Raw genomic sequence first — 22,204 nt, forward strand, 5'->3', positions numbered from 1 at the left:
AATGGAAATAAAATAAAAAATAGGGGCTTCCCTGGTGGTGCAGTGGTTGAGAGTCTGCCTGTTGATGCAGGGGACATGGGTTTGTGCCCTGGTCTAGGAAGATCCCACATGCCGTGGAGCAGGTAGGCCCATGAGCCATGGCCGCTGAGCCTGCGCATCCGGAGCCTGTGCTCCGCAATGGGAGAGGCCACAGCAGTGAGAGGCCCGAGTGCCGCAATAAATAAATAAATCAATAAAATAAATATAATAAAAAATAAACAAATGGGACCTAATGAAACTTAAAAGCTTTTGCAGAGCAAAGGAAACCACAAACAAGATGAAAAGACAACCCTCAGAATGGGAGAAAATATTTGCAAATGAATCAACTGACAAAGGATTAATCTCCAAAATATACAAGCAGCTCACGCAGCTCAGTATCCAAAAAACAAAGAACCCAATCCAAAATGGGCAGAAGACCTAACTAGACATTTCTCCAAAGAAGTTATACAGGTTGCCAACAAACACATGAAAAGATACCCAACATCACTAATCATTAGAGAAATGCAAATCAAAACTACCATGAGGTGTCACCTCACACCAGTCAGAATGGCCATGGTCAAAAAATCTACAAAAAATAAGTGCTAGAGAGGGTGTGGAGAAAAGGAAACCCTCTTGCACTGTTGGTGGGAATGTAAGTTGATACAACCACTATGGAGAACAGTATGGAGATTCCTTAAAAATCTAAAAATAGAACTACCAAACGACCCAGAAATCCCACTACTGGGCATATACCCTGAGGAAACCATAATTCAAAAAGAGTCATGTACCACAATATTCATTGCAGCTCCATTTACAATAGCAAGGAGATGGAAGCAACCTAAGTGTCCACTGACAGATGAATGGATAAAGATACGGCACATATATACAATGGAATACTACTCAGCCATAAAAAGAAACGAAATTGAGTTATTTGTAGTGACGTGGATGGACCTAGAGTCTGTCATGCAGAGTGAAATAAGTCAGAAAGTGAAAAACAGATACCATATGCTAACACATATATATGGAATCCAAAAGAAAGAAAAATGGTTCTGAAGAACCTGGGGGCAAGACAGGAATAAAGACGCAGATGTAGAGAATGGACTTGAGCACACAGGGAGGGGGAAGTGTGAGCTGGGATGAAGCGAGATAGTGGCATGCACATATATACACTACCACATGTCAAATAGCTAGCTAGTGGGAAGCAGCCGCATAGCACAGGGAGATCAGCTCGGTGCTTTGCGACCACCTAGAGGGGTGGGATAGGGAGGGTGGGAGGGAGACGCAAGAGGGAGGGGATATGGTGATATATGTATACATATGGGTGATTCACTTTGTTATACAGCACAAACTAAGACAACATTGTAAAGCAATTATACTCCAGTAAAGATGTAAAAAAAAAAGAAAAGGAAAACGAAAGCAATTTTGTTCCCTTACTCAGATTTAGAAGTTAATGACACTTGGACTCATCTTCTATAGGACTGCAGAGAACGGTGTGAGAGAAAACAAGGAGAATATCAGAAGATAGGATATTCTTTGTGATGGCCATAGTCTTCGGTAAAGAATTCTTCTCCTTGAGATAGAGCCTGGAAAGACTAAAGGATAAGGGAGTCTCACTTGTTCCAAGAAACAGGATACATCTTCTATAATGCAAGGGAGAAACATATGTGGACAAGACTCCCGAGGCTTGGACACCATCATCTGATGGTCTTTTTGAAGATGGAGGAATTCCAGTGCTTCAGTATGGAGTAAGTGATTAGTCAATAAGATAAGAATGTCAGACACAGAAAAGGCCTCAGAAAGAGAAACAAAAATTCTGTAACTGTCGGAGCAACAGCAGAACCCTCCTGGAGAAATACCCTGCTTCACGCTTCCATTTCTTCTCCTGTGTGTAACCGTTTTGCAAATGGAAAAAGATTATTATGATAGTGTCTCTGAAGGTGCCTACTGCATAAAATTGTTCTAATGCAATAGTGTCCTTCACATTGCATTCTAGAAAAATTAATTTTCCTTGAGAGAACATGTTTGAGATGTATTTGTGTCAGTTTAGATTATATTCTGTAGCATGTAAGCACAAATTTAATTAATAATGACAAAAACTTGAGGGGTTTTCCTTATGCAAAAAGAAGCCCAGTGATTGCCAGAACAGTCACTCTAATAGTTTTATGATTTCATCAAGGATTCAGTTTTCTTCTATTTTTTCCACTCCACTAAATTTACTGTATGGCTTTTATCCATGTGGTTTCAAGATGGCTGCTGCTGCTTTAGGCATGACATCCACCTTCCAGGTCAGAAAAAGGGAGAGGAATCAAAAGCCTTCTCCTTATGAGGCTTTGTTTTTGTATGACAAAAAGAGAAATGCTTCTCAGTGACTTCCGCCTACATCATATTAAGATTTGTCACAAGGCCACAGCAAATCAAAGTGGTAGTTTAATTTTCTAGTAAAGCTAGGCAAAGACATAGGATGGAAGTTGCAAACGACATTTGGTTACAAAAGTACAGTGTCTGCCTCAGTAGCAGACCAGGAGTCAAGAGTGGTGGCTTCTATCTAATCCTCCATCCTAACAAGTATCTAATCATGAAGAAGACTTTTAACCTCCACAACCCCAGTTTTCCCATTAAAAAAATGGAGTAATGAAATAGAAGACCTCTAATACTCTATGATCGTCTACACCCAGGATAACTTTAAGGCAGGATGGTTGGGGCAGACATTGTTGGTCACCTGCCGAACAGCTATTTCCTACTTGTCTTCTTTATTGGCAGAAACTAGCTCCCACTTTAAAACCTGGTGAGGTTTTCTAAGTCTCTTTTCCAGCTAGAGCATGATCATGTGACCAAAAATTGGCCAAGGACACCCAAGGAAAAGTGTATGCCATGGTATCTGGGAAAGATTTTCCGCCAGACTCTAAGATGAATGTGTAAGGAGAAGTCTTCTGGCTCCCTCTTCCATCTCTATTCCCATCCAATTACTCCTGTCTTTGGACTCAGCTGTTAGAGCTGTAGCAGCCATTTTGTACCAATGAGGAAACAAATTAAACACACTGAAAATGATGGAATGGAAGGCCGATAAAGAATTTTAGCCATTGATGAAATCAGTTGTGGGACCACCTTTTTCTGACTTCATTTTATGGGAAACAATAAGGACCCAGTTTTGTTTTGTTTTGTTTTGCCAGGTTATAGAGTTCCTTTATTTATTTTTTAAAAACTTTTTATTGGAGTATAGTTGATTTACAATGTTGCATTAATTTCAGGTGTACAGAACAGTGAATCAGTTATACATATACAAATATCTGCTCTTTTTTTTTTTTAAGTTTCTTTTCCCATATAGGTTCTAACAGAGTACTGAATAGAGTTCCCTGTGCTATACAGTAGGTCCTTATTAGTTATCTCTTTTATATATAGTACTGTGTATATGTCAGTCCCAATCTCCCAATTGACCCCTGCCCCCACATCCCCTGCTGACAATAAGTTTTCTACATCTGGAACTTTACTTATGTTTTGTAAATAAGTTCATTTGTACCCCCCCTGCTTTTTTAGATTCCACTTGTAAGTGATATCATATGATATTTATCTTTCTGTGTCTGACTTAACTTCACTCAGTATGACAATCTCTAGGCCCATCCATGTTGCTGCAACTGGCATTATTTTGTTCTTTTTTATGACTGAGTAATATTCCATTGCATATATGTACCACATCTTCTTTATCCATTCCTCTGTTGATGGACACTTAGGTTGCTTCCATTTCCTGACTATTGTAAATAGTGCTGCAGTGAATATTGGGGTGCATGTATCTTTTTGAATTATGGTTTTCTCCAGGTATATGCTCAGTAGTGGGATTGCTGGGTCATATGGTAGTTCTATTTTTAGGTTTTTAAGGAACTTCCATACTGTTCTCCATAGGGGCTGTACAAATTTACATTCCCACCAATAGCACAGGAGAGCTCCCTTTTCTCCACACTCTCTCCAGCATTTATAGTTTGTAGGTTTTTTGATGATGGCCACTCTGACCAGTGTCTTTTTACGTCTTTATTAGAGTATAATTGCTTTACAATGGTGTGTTAGTTTCTGCTTTATAACAAAGTGAATCAGTTATACCTATACATATGTTCCCATATCTCTTCCCTCTTGTGTCTCCCTCCCTCCCACCCTCCCTATCCCACCCCTCCAGGTGGTCACAAAGCACCGAGCTGATCTCCCTGTGCTATGCGGCTGCTTCCCACTAGCTATCATTTTACGTTTGGTAGTGTATATATGTCCATGCCACTCTCTCATTTTGTCACAGCTCACCCTTCCCCCTCCCCATATCCTCAAGTCCATTCTCTAGTAAGTCTGTGTCTTGATTCCTGTCTTACCCCTAGGTTCTTCATGACATTTTTTGATTTGCATTTCTCTAATAATTAGTGATGTTGAGCATCTTTTCATGTGCGTTTTGGCCATCTGTATGTCTTGTTTGGTGAAATGTCTATTCAGATCTTCTGCCCATTTTTTGATTGGGTTATTTATTTATTTATTTTTGATATTGACCTGCATGAACTGTTTTGTATAGTTTGGAGATTAACCCCGTGTCAGTTGCTTCATTTGCAAATATTTTCTGCCAATCTGAGGGTTGTCTTTTTGTTTTGTTTATGGTTTCCTTTGCTGTGCAAAAGCTTTTAAGTTTAATCAGATCCCATTTGCTTATTTTTGTTTTTATTTTCATCACTCTAGGAGGTGGACCTGGTTTATTTATGTTATTTTTGTTTGATGTTCTTACTTGCAGCCCAAAAGATCCTATACAAAACAGTGATCTAATAGAAACAATTGTACATCCTAAACTAGCACACATCCATCTTACACGTTATGTGCATATGAATCCCCAGGGTAGCTTGTTAAAATGCAGATTTCTGATGCAGTAGTACTGGGATGGGGCCTAAAATTCTGCACTGTCTATCAGGCAGGTGGTGTTTCTGCTCCTGCTCTGCAGATGATCTGCACTACAGTTTGGACAGCAAGGTGATAACCCACGTTTGGCTATTTTACAACATTGATCAAGCCACAGCACTTCCTTGGGCCTCAGTTTTCTCACAGGATCCTACTTCTTATGATTCTAAGTACTATCAGAAGAAAATACAGTAATTTATTCCAGAAATGGAGATACACATAAAAAGCAAACCGAGGAAACATAAATGCTGAGATTTATTTTAATCACAGCATTGGGATTAAATAGTCATTCATCTCATTACTTGATACAAATTGCATCCGGGATGAGGTGCACAGGCCAGTGCTCATTTCCATGACTGTCCAATAACCACCCCCCCCCCCACACACACACACTCAGAAATATCCTGGGAACAGAATGTTAACTGAGCTGCATTTGCAGCTGCTCCTTGGAACCTCATTATGTATAATGTGTGTGCTCATCAGAAATTCAATTAATAAAGATTTGAAAAGATTTAGGAGCAATCCATCCTCTTCTCCACCCCTTTTTCAATGGGAATGAAGAATGACTGTGGTTATTTTAATAACAAAAAAGCCATCTGCCGGCAAAGGTGACTGCTCCTTTGTTCCCTCTGCCCCAGGTGCTCCTGGAAGCCCACAAATATCTTGGCCCAACACTGAAATCTGGCTGCTTTCATATCTGAGTGTTCTCTCTCTGCCTGCTGCCATCAGCGCACTTCACTTATGCAACTGGTGGAAAATAACCTGCTCTACCCTGGTACACTTCAAACCAAAGTCTTGGACGTCCATTTACTATACCCTGAAATATGTCAGGTGTCAGGAAGGGACCGAATACAAGAGCTCTATGGTACCATGAGTGGAGAAATGAGAGATATTTTGTTTCTTTTGTATATTTTTAAATAAACTTTATTTCTTGGAGCTGTTTTTTTCTCTTTAGTTCTCATTGTGTTATTTTTTCAGCTTTATTGAGACATAATTGGCCACTAAAACTGTAACATATTTGAAGCATACATCATAATTCTGTATTTATATATGCATAATATATATAAGCATACATATTATACATATAATACGTATATACAATTTCATGACAACATTTACATGTACTCTTAAAAATTTTAATTATACAACATAGCATAGCAACTCTATTAATCACATTACATGTTAGATCCTCAGACTTTATTCATCTTACAGCTAAAAACAAAATAGAAGTTGGTCTGGAAGAACTGGTTCAGATTTACAGAAAAATTAAGATAGCACAGTGGTCTCATTTACCTCTCATTGGTTTCCCCTATTATTAGCATCTTACATTAGTATGACACTTTGTTGCAGATAATGAACAAATAGTGATACATTATTATAAACTAAAGCTCATAGTTTATTTAAATTTCCTTGTTTTTGTTTAAACCTAATGCTCTTTTTTTGTTCCAGGATCCCACACTGCACTGATGTTATGTCCCTTTAGGCTCCCCTTGGCTGTGACTACCTCTCAGACTTTGCTTAGATGATCTTGAGAGTTTTGAGGAGCAGCGGTCAGGTATTTTGTAGGACGCCAAACTATCAGAATTTGTCTGATGTTTTTATCATGATTACACTGGGGTTATGTTATTAGGAAGAAAGGCCAGAGAAATAAAGCGCCATTTTCATCCCATTCTATCAAGCAAACATACTCCAACTGATTTATAACCATTGATGTTGGCCTTGACCACCTGGCTGTGGTAGCGTTCTTCAGGTCTTTTTCACTGTGAAGTTACTCTTAGTCCCTCTTTCCATGCTGCTCATTTTGAAACAAAGTCACTATGGGAAGCCTATATCTAAGGGGTGAGTGTTTATGCTCCAGCTCTTTAAGGATATAGCTCTGCATAAAATATTTGGAATTCTTCCATGTGGGAGATTTGTCCGTTCTCCCCCATTTTCTAATCTATTCAATCACTTATTTATATCAATATGGACTCATGTATATTTACTTTATACTTTGAGTTAAAATCTAATATTGATTAATTGACTGATTGAGTGCTCAAATTGTTTTGGCCACTGGGAACTCTTTGAGTTGGCTCCTATTTCCCTGTGGCATATCCCCATCACTGTGTGTATGTGGGGAGGGGTGGGGGGAGGGAGGTCCTTTTTAGTTTTTACTTTAAAAAAAATTATTGGAGTATAGTCGATTTAAAATGTTGTGTTACTTTCTACTGTACAGCAAAGTGAATCAGTTATACATACACATATATCCATTCTTTTTAAATTACTTTCTGATATAGGTCATTACAGAGTATTGAGCGGAGTTCTCTGTGCTATACAGTAGATCTTTGTTGATTATCTATTTTATATATAGAAGTGTGTATATGTCAATCCCAATCTCCCAATTTATCCCTCCGCCCACCCCAGCTACATGTAAAAAATGAAATTAGAACACTCCCTAACACCATACACAAAAATAAACTGAAAATGGATTAAAGACCTAAATGTAAGGCTGGGTACCATAAAACTCATTTTTTTCTTTGTTTTCTTTCCTTTTTTGAGTACTTTCTTACTTTCTGGTACTATAAGATGATCAAGGCTCATCTTGTATATTTCCTCTTCCATTTATAGAATTGGTCATTTTCCCAAGCAGCTCTGCTTTTTTTTTTAAATTGGAGAATGGTATTAGAAACCAAGATCTGGGTTCTAGGTGTGTTCATTGCTGTTGGAGTGTCATTTATTTTAGGCCCTCTCAGCTAACAGAGCAAAACAATACATGTTTATACTAACTCATATATATACACAAAACTATGACTATTTCTATATGTAAACATCTGTACCTATATGACACGAAACATGAGTTCATACTGGTGTCCCCAACTCTGAGCCATTGCTTTGTGTCTCATTCTGGCGTCCTCTCCTTGCTTATCCCCACTCCAACAGTGAGAAAACTTGGCTCCCGTGATCTACTATCCATTTAATTAATTCTTCCATTCTAGTATACATTGATTGCAGTATCAGAATTGTTAACCTGTACCCCCATGGGAAACAATTTTGTCAACTAGGCTACAGGTCCTATGTGCAATTCCTTTTGCCTTTAGCTTTACAAACTCAACTCATTTCCACAGATGTTTAGGTCTGCACCTTTTCCCCCAACACTTTTCAGTGAGATTGTTTCATCCATTTATAATACAGTTATATGCTCTTGTCACTGTCTGTATTTCTTCTTGGGATCCTAAGACTCTATATTTATATCTTTTTATATTTGATGGTAATTTGGAGTTCAAAGTAAATACTGCAGCTCAATGTTCTGGAAAGAAACTCTTATTTACCCCACTTCTCAAACATTTCCACACAACGATTCCTCTGCTTCTCATTTCATATCATTGAATTAAATTATAAAATAATATACTGTAACAACTACTGGGAATCTTAGGGGTTTCTTCACCTGTTTAGCCAAGAAATAGCAGGCCAGATAAATTATATGTTTTGTCTAAAGACTGAGCTAGTTAGAGATGAACGCAGGTATAGGACTCAACTCTCTTGGTTCCCAATCCAAAGCTACTTTTCTTATACTACCTAATATATAGGGAGAAAAGTGTTTTTTGTATGCATCTAAGTTCTCAATTGCTGGTGACGCTGCACTATGGATGCAAACTCGGGCTTGCTACACTTTGGGTTTTTACACAGTGTGCTAACTATCCCCCTTGTCCTATAAGTGTATTGATGACTAGTTGAGCATAATGTGGTCACTTCCAGGGTAGCCTCTAAGTACCTCCCATTGGACATGGATTGGATTTTCTTTCCAAATCCTGTGAAAAAAGAAGGGGAAGAATAAGTGAGGATCCCTTTGGATCAATGAAACTCAGAAACACTTGGTTCTCACTGCTCAGAGCATCAGCTCTGACACTGCCTCTTCCTAGAGCCTTCACTGACTCATCTCTCTCTGCCCCAAGGTTTCCTTTTCTCTGTGTTTCTATAGCATTTTTCACACTACCCTCTGTCATTAGACAGTGAGCTCTTGAGGTCTAGAACCATGGCATTTATCTTAATTCCCTCCACAACTGACTTTGTATGTGGCAAGGAAGATCTTTTCAATTAATATTTGTTTAAGTAATGAGTAAAAGATGAATGGATCTAGAAACACCATTAAAAAGTTAGAAACATGAGCAAGATAGGAAAAAGGAAAAGCCAATGCCAGCCATGTGAAAAACAGGAGGAGGATGAAAAAGAATAGGGTTAAAGTTGCCTTAGCAACAATAGGGCCCAGAGAGGAACGGGGATTGAATCTACCTAGGAAGGAGTCCACACCCTCCACAAATAACATAGATATGGGGCAGTCATGGATGTACAGTCCTTCCAGGATGTTAACCACCCATGATATTGGTAAAGGATCCTTCTGTGTCTTCAAGGTAGAGGTTGGAAGAAATCTAAAAAAGCTATTTCACCTAACTTTCTTTCCCTCAGTCCTCTACTTAAAACTGCCACAGCACTGCGAATGGACATCAGAAAATCACAGGACCCCGGTGTTGCATGAGACAGGGGTTCTTGACAGGATCAAAGGCCATGAGAGGAGAAGCCTCCTACTCCCACTTGAGGCACCTCTTGGCCAAGAGACAGAAACTTGATCTTCGGGTTCAAAGTCACAGAACCCCAAAGATCTGTCCAAAACAGTGACTAATGGCTTCACAGAGACATGAGGGGGGTGATGGATAGAAGTTAGACTAGGTTCGAATGAAAAGGCTAATAAAAGAACCACCTTGTATTATTGATATTAGACAGAATGATGGAAGAGGCTAATAATTGAAATAGCTTCAGAAAGGCCAAAAAAAGAAAATAAGAAAAAGAAAAAGTAATACAGAATGGCCAAGAATGTCTACAGAATCATATAGACAGGGATGCAAATCTGGCCACTTGTGCTCACTAACTAGGTGACTTTGGACATGTTAATTGTACTTCCCTATCCTTACCCTCATTCCTTATAAAGTTAGGATAATGATACTCATCTGGTAAGTTGGTTATGAGGGTGAAATGAGAAAAAATAGGTAAAACAACACAAAATCTGAGAGATACAGAAAATCAACAACCACCAAAATTTATCAAGTACTTATTGTTTGATAAACATTATACTAGATGTATTATGTAGTTTCTATGGTTGGTATGTTATTGACCTATCAGTAAATGTCAGAAGGTTCCAAATTTTCCTTCTTACAGGTCCTCAAATCTGAATAGTTTTCTTCTGCCTAGGAGAATTTGTATGAAGCAACCTAAAGGCAAGAAAATGGTAAATGATCCTCCCCCAAGTATTCTGCATTGGCATAATCCATGAAACAGTGAGACATCTAGGGCAATGCTGGTTATAAAATAGACAGGAAGAAAGATGGTGGCATTTGTACAATAGCCCAATCTTCTTAAAGACAGCCTTTCAATATCTAGTGCCTTTTATCAGGCTAGAGAGCTGGTTTTGTGAGCTAGTTTCTTCTCAGACACAGGCAGCTGCTGACTGGGGTTAGAATAAGGGCTGCATTTCTCAGTAACTTGTAACAATTTCTCTCAATGAAGAGGAAAGCAAATTGCTACTTTAAAAAAAAGTTTTTTTAAATAAATCGCAGGAGCAGTAATTTCTATTGCCCTTTGGCTCCCAGAGACTCACGCTGTCTTTCCATGGTGATTATCATGATTACGTGCTATTTAATTGTATATTTAGTTCTCTACAGAAATTGCAGACATGTTTCAGCTTTGCTAGAGGAGTTTTCAATAAAAATTCCTTGTGAGAATAAGGAATACTCTTCCTTATTCTATATTAAACACAGTATCTTATATTCATCTTAAATGCATGATCACATCCTTGGTGTTTTCAATGGGAAATTTTGGATAGGCATCCAGTCCTCACTGTCACCATCTGGAAAGCCTTGTGGGAACATTTGGTCTAGGTCCTGACCTTTAGTACTAGGCTAGTCCAGTGAGGAAACAGAGGCCAGGCTATACCCTTCTCCCTCACTGGCTCGAAAGAATCCGAAGCTAATGACACATTCCCAGTGGTTCACATTAACCTTGACTGATACAGCACATTAAGACTTTCCTGGCCAAGTAAAGTGACAGATAATTCCTGACAAGTCTGGGAGCCAGGAGGGTCTGTGTCCAGGGTTTTGGTGACCCTACTGTTCCTTCAAAATGGAGATGTAAGCTGCTGAGACTGTTGCCGTAATTCAGCCTCTGTACACTGGTGCTGGATTAAATCTCAAAAACGGAGTTTTGGGTGAAGTAGAAAGAAATGGCTTAATTGCTTTGCCAGGGAAAGGGGGCCACAGTGGGCTCGTGCCCTCAAGAGTGTGCGCCCCGCCCTGGAGGGGATAGCGAGGAGTCTTACGGTGTTCAAGGAGCAGGGCGTGGTCAGCTCGTCGACATTCTTCTGATTGGTTGGTGGTGAGGTAATGCGGAGTTGGCACCGTCAGCCTTCTGAGGTTCCAACCGGTCTGAGGTCTACATGCCTGTGGGCAGCAGACAGTTAACTTCCTCCGCCTGGTGGGGTTTTCAGTACCTGTAAAAACGGCTCAAAGGACACGGCTCAGAATATTCTCTACAGGCCTGGAGGAAGAACTAAAAGTCCTTGACTCTGTTTAATGGCTAAAGTATCATTATTTGGACTTGCTTGACTGTTTTCCTTTCTGCAGTTTTTCACTTCTCTGATTAAATTTATTCTTTGACTAAAGTTTTTCTACAGACAAAAGGCAGGCGGAGGACATGGGTGGGGCGGGTCTATTCTGGGAAGGCCTCCTAGGGTCCCGCTCGGTTACAAAACCAGGTGAGGAAAAGAGGAATATGGCAGGTTCCTGGTTCTGTAAGCATCTGTTTCTTCCTCTCCTGACTGGGACTTTAATCCCAAAGCTCAGAGAAAATTAGAGCTGAACGACAAGGGTTTACAGTATCATTCATTGAGTAAATGGCAAGTTAGAGTAAAGAACTCATTTAAGAAAGGGATGACCAAACCCAGGAAAAGGGCTTACCACTAAATACTCTCTCAGGACCCATCGGTCCATGAGGTGGTATAGTTTGCCCTTTCAGATATCTTGCCAAAAGACCTCACCCACCTTTCAAAATGACACAGCCTGGGTACTCATTTCATCCATGTCAGAAAAGTAATAACATCACACATAAGGATCAAATAACTTTCCACGATCGAAAATACATTTCTCCAGACAGGAATTGTTTTACACCAACTTTCCTAAACTAAGTAAGTTTTATTTATGTTTTCACTCTTGAAGCTGGGAAATCCATATTGGTACAAAGAAGTTGGCTATAGAACAGAGAGAATTTGATCTGGCTTTGGTCAAATCTACCTACGGGACTTTTTGCCTTAAAAGCCTCACATGACAAGTTAGACATACCTCCACAAGGTAACATTTATTTGTTCAGTGCTAGGAAAGCCTGACCATTGCTAGGAGACCTGGGTCTAACCCTACCTCTGTCACTAACTGAATACATTGCTTCAAGAAGACATGATCTTCCTGGGATTCAGGTCCCTCATCTATGAAATAAAGCAGTTGCACTAGATCAGTATTTCTCAACACTGAACATATATGAATCACTTGGGAATATTTTTCTAAATGCCATGCTCAGGCATTACTCTAGACTAATTAAATCAGACTCTCCAGGGCTGGAGCTATGTGTTGAAAGTTCCTCAGGTGATTCTATTTCAGCCAGGGCTGAGACCTGTGAGGCTGCATTATTCCTGAGTTTACACTATATTGACATTTTGTCACTTTCAGGTTTTTACACCACCTCTGAACTTTCTGTCATCTCTGAACTTTCTCTCCTGTGGAAGGAAGAATTCTAAGGTGACTCTCAATGGTTTATGCCCTTTTATCAACCCCCTTTGTGTGCAGGTGGAAACTGTGTCTTGCTTCTGGCCAAGAGAATATGGCAAAGGTGATGAGATAATCTCTCTCATGATTAGGTCACATTACATATAGCAGATGGGACAGTGATATTCTCCTGTGGGCTCTGAAAAAGCAAACTGCCGTGCTGTGAGAGGGTCTCTGATATGACTGAATGTCTGACCCCCCCAACCCCATAATTCTTAAGCTGACATCCAATCCCCAGTGTGATAGAATTGGAGATGGGGTCTTTGTTAAAATGTTAACACTGTCATACATACATGTATGTATGTAATCTATAAATTGTAGCAATATTTTTTTGGACCTGTCTCCTAAATTTAAGGAAATAAAAGCAAAAATAAATAAATGGGACTTAATTAAACTCTAAAAGCTTTTGCACAGTGAAGAAAACCATTGACAAAATGAAAAGACAACCTACTGAATGGGAAAAAAATACTTGCAGATTATATTGTTAAAATGTCAATCCCAGCAAAATCCATCTATAGATGGATTGAAATAAAAAACAAAATTTTTTATTAAAATTAAAAAAATTTAAGTATTAAAAATAAAAAACACTAAAAAGTAATTATAAAAAAGAAAGAAAGGAGAGCAACCAAACCAAAAAACAAATCCACCAATGATAACAAGTGCTAAAAACTATACTAAAAAAAAAAAATAGACAGAACCCTAGGATACATGGTAAAAACAAAGCTATACAGACAAGATCACATAAAGAGGCATATACATACACACTCACAAAAAGAGAAAAAGGAAATATATATATATATATATATAAAAGGAAGAGAGCAACCAAATCAATAAACAAATCTACCAATGATAATTAACTCTAAATACTAAACTAAGATAAACATAGAACCAGAAACAAGTCAGTCGCATACAGCAAGCCCCAAGTCTACAGTTGCTCCCAAAATCCACTGCCTCGATTTTGGGATGATTCGTTGTCTATTCAGGTATTCCGCAAAAAGAGAAAAAGGAAATATATATATATATATATATAAAAGGAAGAGAGCAACCAAATCAATAAACAAATCTACCAATGATAATTAACTCTAAATACTAAACTAAGATAAACATAGAACCAGAAACAAGTCAGTCGCATACAGCAAGCCCCAAGTCTACAGTTGCTCCCAAAATCCACTGCCTCGATTTTGGGATGATTCGTTGTCTATTCAGGTATTCCGCAGATGCAGGGTACATCTAGTTGATTGTGGAGCTTTAATCCGCTGCTCCTGAGGCTGCTGGGAGAGATTTCCCTTTCTCTTCTTTGTTCGCACAGCTCCCAGGGGTTCAGCTTTGGATTTGGACCCGCCTCTGCGTGTAGGTCACCGGAGGGCGTCTGTTCTCTCAGACAGGACGGGGTTAAAGGAGAAGGTGGTTAGGGGGCTCAGGCTCTCTCAGGCCGGGGGGAGGGAGGGGCACGGAGTGCGGGGCGAGACTGCAGGGGCAGAGGCCAACCTGACATTGCACCAGCCTGAGGCGCGCCGTGTGTACTCCTGGGGAAGTTGTCCCTGAATCATGGGACCCTGGCAGTGGCGGGCTGCACAGGCTCCCAGGAGGGGAGGTGTGACACCTGTGCTCGCACACAGGCTTCTTGGTGTCTGCAGCAGCAGCCTTAGCGTCTCATGCCCGTCTCTGGAGCTTGTTTAGGCGGTGTTCTGAATCCTCTCTCCTCAAGCACCCCAAAACTATGGTCTCTTGCCTCTTCGGCAGGTCCAGACCTTTTCCCGGACTCCCTCCCGGCTAGCTGCGGCGCACTAGCCCCCTTCAGGCTGTGTTCACGCCGCCAACCCCAGTCCTCTCCCTGCGCTCCGACCGACCGAAGCCCGAGCCTCAGCTCGCAGCCCCTCCCGCCCCGGTGGGTGAGCAGACAAGCCTCTCGGGCTGGTGAGTGCCGGTCGGCACCGATCCTCTGTGCGGGAATCTCCCCGCTTTGCCCTCCGCACCCCTGTTGCTGCGCTATCCGAGGCTCCGAAGCTTCCACCCCATCACCCCCTCCCCGCCCCCCGTCTCCGCCAGTGAAGCGGCTTCCTAGTGTGTGGAAACTTTTCCTCCTTCACAGGTCCCTCCAAGAGGTGCAGGTCCTGTCCCTATTCTTTGGTCTCTGTTTTTTCTTTTTTCTTTGGCCCTACCCAGGTACGTGGGGGAGTTTCTTGCGTTTTGGGAAGTCTGAGGTCTTCTGCCAGCATTCAGTAGGTGTGCTGTAGGAGCTGTTCCACATGTAGATGTATTTCTGATATATTTGTGGGGAGGAAGGTGATCTCCACGTCTTACTCCTCCACCATCTTGAAGGTCTCCCCCCCGCACTTTTTAAAAAAAATTGTATCTACATGAGGGCTTCCCTGGTGGCGCAATGGTTGAGAGTCCATCTGCGGATGCAGGGGACACGGGTTCATGCCCCGGTCCGGGAAGATCCCACATGTCGTGGAGCGGCTGGGCCCGTGAGCCGTGGCCGCTGGGCCTGCGCGTCCGGAGCCTGTGCTCCGCAGCGGGAGAGGCCGCGACAGTGAGAGGCCCGCGTACCGCAAAGATTAAAAAAAAAAGGTATCTATATGAGAAGATGGATGTTAACTTAACCTATTTTGATAATCATTTCACAATATATGTAAATCAAACCATCGTGCAGTATTTCTTAAACTTATACAGTGATGTCTGTCAATTATTTCTCAATAAAACAAAAAAGTTAACTGCTCTTCTCGTATTTGAGTGGGTTTATCATATGAGTCAATGAATATAATGGGTTTAATTAAACACAGGACTTAACACATAGTAATGACTCAAAAATGGTAATGGTGGTGGTTGTTGCTTTTGACTTGATTGCATTAGGGAACATTTGTTTATTTTCAGCACCTATTACGATCCTTCCTAGGTGATTAGAAAGCCTGAAGGGTTTACTAGGCACGTATGAAAATGTGGGGTTGAGAGGAGAATGTGGTAGTGGTACCCCATCTTTAGGGGAAAGCAGTGTCTTCCTCTCCCTGTTCCCTATCTTCATTGCTTCTTGCTTCAACAGCAAGAAGGCCAATGCCAAGACGATGGACTTCACAGTGATTAACAATGCATTTGTAGTAGCTTCTCTGGGTTAAAGAACAAAAACATGACTTTTTTGCCCACTCTCTAACTTGTCCCTAATATTCTTCCTTTTTCACTATTAAAGCGAGTCTTTCTCGGGCACTGTTCTGAACTACTTTCAGAGACTAGGTGCCATTCCTTTGATGTCATAGGATAGGAGGCTGCTTGACAGCCTTAAAAGTCTTAAAAAATATATTGTATTTGTGCTGCATCACCCAGGAGGACCACGGCTGAAATACATCCTCTTTGCTCAACAGAGCTGTAAAAAAAATGAAGTTCCAAAGTTTGCTTTTCAGGGTTTCACACTCAGTGTGAAAAAACGATAAAGCTGGGCCTCAGAAAGACTTTCTCTTTGGCTGAAAAGAACTGTCAAGAGAGTTGCCCAACAATCCCCAGAAAAATTTATTTGTCAAAGAGTGGACTGCTTTTCAAAAGAGAGAGAAGTCAGTAAAATAAAAGGCAACTTCCTTTCCATGAAACAGAGAATAACAGAGAAACAAAAGAAGATTTAGAGGATAAGTAAAGGAAATACTAAATTATATTGAAAAATGAAAGTAAGAACTTAACAAATTCATTACCAGAAATTTGGCATGAGCTAAAACAAAGATGCTTAGATAAATTCTTGGATATGAGAGCCTTAAGGAATCATCAACTTCAGAGGTCTTGGAGCTGTTCAGAAAATCTAAAATACATGTCACAAACATCAAGCACACCCTCCCACAAAAGGTCCTTTTGTGATACCTTCAGAAAAGTAATTCATCCCAGATTGATCCCTGTGTTGCATCTGTTTTTTCTTGGACACGAAAAAGAATAAGAGAGAAGAATGAAAGACTTATTTTTACAATGCTTTATCTCAAGCATAACTACTTTCAGCACCAAGGTGTTGATCTGAGGGGCAATCTGAATGAAAGTTGCCTTTGTTCAGTCTCCATGATCACTGCAAGCTTTATGATCAAAATTAGAAACAACTGAAACATGAGAACCATGCTCCGATGTACAGCTAGCTCTTGCTCACAGAAAACAGAACATTACTGGAGGCCTTCGGGGATCTTCTCTGGTTCACTCTGCAGATGAAAGGCTGAAAACAGAGCTGTCTAGAAGGCTTAGAAAACAAACTTATGGTTACAGAACGGGAAAGGTGGGGGGAGGGATAAATTATGAGTTTGGGATTAACATACACATACTACTATATATAAAACTGATAACCAAATAGGACCTACGGTAGAGCACAAGGAACTCTACTCAATAATCTGTAATAACCTATATGAGAAAAGAATCTGAAAAAGAATGGATAGATGTATATGTATAACCAAATCACTTTGCTGTATACCTGAAACATTGCAAATCAACTATACTCCAATGTGAAATAAAAATTAAATTAAAAAAATAAGCTAGAGAAAAAGAAAAAGAAGAAAGAAAGCTAAGGAGTGAGAGAATAAAAGGAGGAAAGAAAGAAGAAAATCACTGGGAAGCTGTGCCTGAGATAGCCTCTTGTCACTCCTGTTGTGGGGCGATCTTGGAAGGAAAAATGAGTTTTAGGACCTACCGCACGCCCCGCACATCCCCTTGGAGACATCTCTCCACAGTGGAACCCAAGGACTGAGTCAAGGGACTCCAGGTGCAGCAGGTTATGGAAAGCACATCCCAAGTGTTCTGAGTGTTCTCGTGGAAATTTCGGGACCACATCCACACTTTTCTTCAGCATTTTTCCAGGTCTGATACTTCTCCAAGTAATTAGAAAACCATCTGTTAAACCCTGATCATGTCTTACATGAAAATTGAATTGACTAAAAAAAAAAAAAAAAAAAAAAAAAAAAATTAAAAAAAAAAACATCGTCTTCCCTTTTTGAGATGACAGAGGATGTGAGAGTTGAACCTGTGTGTGGCTTGTTTGCATTGGATTCCCAGCAGGTAGCCAAATGTGTTCAACAAATGCACTGGAACACTTATTTTCTCCTTTCAAGAGAGATGAAAATTGTCCATTAATTTCTCCCATAATTCACAAAACTGGCAGCTAATTAGATGTTTTCTGGATCCATGATGGTTTGTAGGACTTTTAACTTTTTTATAAATATTTTATGAATAATCAAGTTGCGGAGTAAGAAGCAAAATAACCAATATACATATGAAACTTATTAAGCCTCATTTATAATCAAAGAAATGGAAATGAAGACATTGGGAGAGCATCCTTCTTATAAAATTGATAAAATTGGTGAGGATCAAAAATAGTCATGTTCAGGGGCTTCCCTGGTGGCGCAGTGGTTGAGAGTCTGCCTGCCGATGCAGGGGAAACGGGTTCGTGCCCCAGTCCGGGAAGATCCCACATGCCGCGGAGCGCCTGGGCCCGTGAGCCATAGCCGCTGAGCCTGCGCGTCCGGAGCCTGTGCTCCGCAACGGGAGAGGCCACGACAGTGAGAGGCCCGCGTACCGCAAAAAACACCCCAAAAAAAAAAAAAAAAAAAAAAAAAAAAAGTCATGTTCATACGCTGCTGATGACACTGCAAAGTGGTACAAGTTTTCTGCGGGGGGGAGGAAGATTTGGCAAAATTTATCAAATGCTTTAAAAATTCACATACCCCTTAGTTCCAAAATTCCACTCTATGAATGTATTCTAAGAAAATAACGGATGTGCACAAGCATTCGACTTCAAGAACATTCAGCACAGTATTTTTTATAATAGTGAAAAAGCAGAACCTAAAAATTTTAAACAGTATCAGTTAAGCAAAATATTGTATATCCATATAAGAGAATGCCATTTTGCTATTGAAAATTACATTGAAGGTTTTTTTTTTTTATTATTGTTTCAAAGACATACTTGTAGGATATTTTGGTTAAAAAGGAGTTCACAAAATTTATGACTTTAGTTTTGGTAAAAGCAAAGTGTTAAAGGTGAAAAGGTAGATAGGGTTTTGATGGTATTAAGTACTAATTGGGCCAGGGAACACAAGAATGCCTGGCTTTTGCCCTGCCAAATTTCCCTGTTTCTTTCAGTTTTCTCAAAGAAGAGAAATGCAGGGAACAAATCCGAATAGTAAACAGAGTACCAGCTTATTAGCTGGGTCAGTGCCTGAGAGGTCCGTGAGATTTCTTAGTTAAAGGTGAAGGGGAGACCTATTTGGTGCTTCTGTCTCCCCACCACAGCCAAAAGCAGGGACTCTACTTAGGCACACACACAGAGAAGAGGAAGGAAAGCCAGGCCTGAGTAAGTTATTGATCTCATTGCATAGAATGAGGAGAGTCAATGAAAGTAATCTACCAAGGCACCACCTTTTTCATCGGTCACCAGGCGCACTAGTAAACACAGCCTAATGAATGCCATAGAAGTCCATCAATAACGGTAGCAGATTTCCTTCCCTGGGGTCAGGGTGGAGGCAGGGTGGGGAGGGAGGTATGCTTACAGGTCAGATGAAAGACCCAGGGCCACAAGGTCCCGCCCACACTGCACCATTTCAGCAATCTGCTGCTGCCTACCAAATTGCTCCAAACCCAGCGGTTTGCCACACGGTTCTGGGGGTTGGCCAGTCTCTGACGTGTTGCTCCGCCCCGTGGGGGATATAGCTGAGTTGAGTCACGCAGCTGCATTCAACTGGGTGCTTGGCTGGTGCCAGAACCTCACAGCTGGAATCTCACACTCCAGTCGCGCTCCTCGCTCCCTAGTGTTACCTGAATCTCTTTGTGCACGGTGACCGGCTTTAAAGAAAATGTGTTCTAAGAAAATAAGCCCTGTCCTAAAAAGGTGCCCAGGATTTGTCGTAATCAGGTATGGCAGGACACTCAGACACAGAAATGATTGTCGTGAAGAAAGACGTGTATACTCAAGATCCCGAGAACCAAGGGTCGCGGGCACATTGGCTTGGTGTGTGAGAGTCAGATAAAGGAGCTGGTTGGAGGTGTGGGCTCTGGATTGGTTGGTTTATACATCAAAGTTGTTCTCACAGGGAAGTCATTTACAATCTCTAGGAATCAGAGAGCCTGGGAAGGTCAGTGTCTCCAGGATCAAGGCCCCAAATGCCAGCGCATCAAGAATACAGAGAAAAAGAAAATATAGTCCATATAAGCCCCAGTATGCAAGCTCTTGCCAAGCCTCTGCTTCCATCATGTTTGCTAAGATTCCGTTGACAAAAGCCAATCACATGATCGATGCAAGAGATAATATAGGAGAGAAGTAAACAAGGCCATGGATATGGGAGATATTACCCATTGAGGGCCATCAATGTCATAGTTACTTCATGAATATTGCTGAATGAAAGGATATTTGCCAAAGTCAACACTGGTCACCCTTTGAGTCTAGAGTTATTTATTTTGTTCTTTTATTCTATTTTGTCCTTTTCACCCTATAAAATTTCTTATTTTCAACATGAACATGCATTATTTTTGCAAGAAGGACAAAGCCAAAATTAATCAACTAAATAAATACTACTGTCTTAGATCAGATTCCCTGGAAGCAGAACATAACCTGAGGATTCTTGTGCAAGTGATTTAGTGCTGCCATGAGAAACCAACCCGAGGGGAGTGAGAAAAGCAGAAGAGGACCAGAGAAGGAGCTGAGCAAGTGTGATCTCAGGTGAGGTCCAGCAAGGAGAGCTACAGGATGACCAGAACCACGGAGCCGGCTCACCTTGAGGTGATGGGATCTGTCCATAGCTCACCTAGCAGAGACTTCCAGATGCTCCATATTTCCAGGAACCTCTATCAAATTGCTTACATAAGGGACTTCCCTGGCGGTCCAGTGGTTAAGAATCCCCGATTCCACTGCAGGGGGCACGGTTTGATCACTGGTCAGGTTGTACCTCGTTTAGTCATCGTCTGTGGCTACCCCTGGGGAAGAGGTTATAACCTCTCAGACATCTCCTGGAAATAGAAGTCCCACAGTGGAGAGCGAGCCTCTGGGGAAGGACGCAGCTTTCAGCCCTTAGGAGGCAAGCTCCGAGCCGCTGGGGGATAGGTGTACCCCCTCTATAAAGGGGACCACTATCATCTACTACAGCTACTCTAGCTTGTTCCACAGGGTGATCTGGATCTTCTCACATGAGTGCCTCTGAACCCCACCACAGAGTCCAAATATGCCCTCTAAACAGAGAAGAGACATCAAGTATTGTATACTGATGAATGGATGTTAAGTATTTGGAACTCAGAATTTCTGTTATGCATATACTATGAATCCTTTATGACTTCAGGGCGTGGGATTCTAGGGAGCCCACCAGGATATTACAGATAAAACATCACTCTTTTCTCTTGGAATAGCTGTGACTCTGATGATAAGGCAGATTTTGCCAAACACTTCCCCCATAATTTTTTCCTCTGGGCTGAAATCATGCATGAGAAATTCCAAAAGGGATCATTTTCTTCTAAAGGTTACAGGCCTAAATTATAAACTCAAGTCCATAAGTTAGATGTCTAAAAATTCTAAAAATAGGGGTGGATAATAAGAGTGTTATCTCAACCAAAACCACAAACTTCCCTCTGCTGCACTCAGAGAAAGCAGGAGAAACTCATCTTTCTCCCCAAGTGGAAAAACGGGAAAGAGAAATCTACCAGATGCCTTGGATTTTGTGCACTGGCAATGTATTTCCATCAATCTCATTTATTTTTGCTTGAAGTCTTATTTTCAGGCCATTACATTCAAATACTGAATGAGGCCATATCCACAAAGATGCTCTGGGAGAAGGAAATGGCCGTTTATTAGCAGGCATGCTTGTTTTCTGGTTTTTACCATCGGTGATAACATGTAACCGAAGGAGGGAGAAATGATGGCTCATAGAATCTTCAGTAAGCAATTTTTCTTTTTTTTCTTGCGGGATCTTAGTTCCCTGACCAGTGATCAAACCGTGCCCCCAGCAGTGGAATCGGGGATTCTTAACCACTGGACTGCCAGGGAAGTCCCTTTTGTAAGCAGTTTGATAGAGGTTCCTGGAAATATGGAGCATCTGGAAGTCTCTGCTAGGTGAGCTATGGACAGAACAGAGAATGGCCTTGTCAAAAGGGCTCCAGATTCACCAAATTGAGAGATAGACAATAAAAATGAGACAAAGGGTTCCAGCACTGCCATGGTCCAAGTGAGACGGAGTGTGAGGCCAAAGTACTGCCACCCAGCTTCTTCCCAAACCCCACCTGCCTTCAACAACTAACCTATATGACCAGCCAGAAAGAAAATAATTGAAGCTAGGAATTTAAAAAATTAAATTAAAAAGAAATGGGCACATAGCTATACAGCTGGCTAGAAAGACAGCCAAAACTGTAATCCAGAAGTATCAGTATAATGATCTTTCTAAATCATTGTTCAACCATTGATTAAATAGAATTTTATTCTTTTCAACACACTTAAT

The sequence above is a fragment of the Lipotes vexillifer genome, unplaced genomic scaffold, assembly GCF_000442215.2.
Source record: "Lipotes vexillifer unplaced genomic scaffold, Lipotes_vexillifer_v1.1 scaffold385, whole genome shotgun sequence".
In the NCBI taxonomy this organism is placed as follows: Eukaryota; Metazoa; Chordata; class Mammalia; order Artiodactyla; family Lipotidae; genus Lipotes; species Lipotes vexillifer.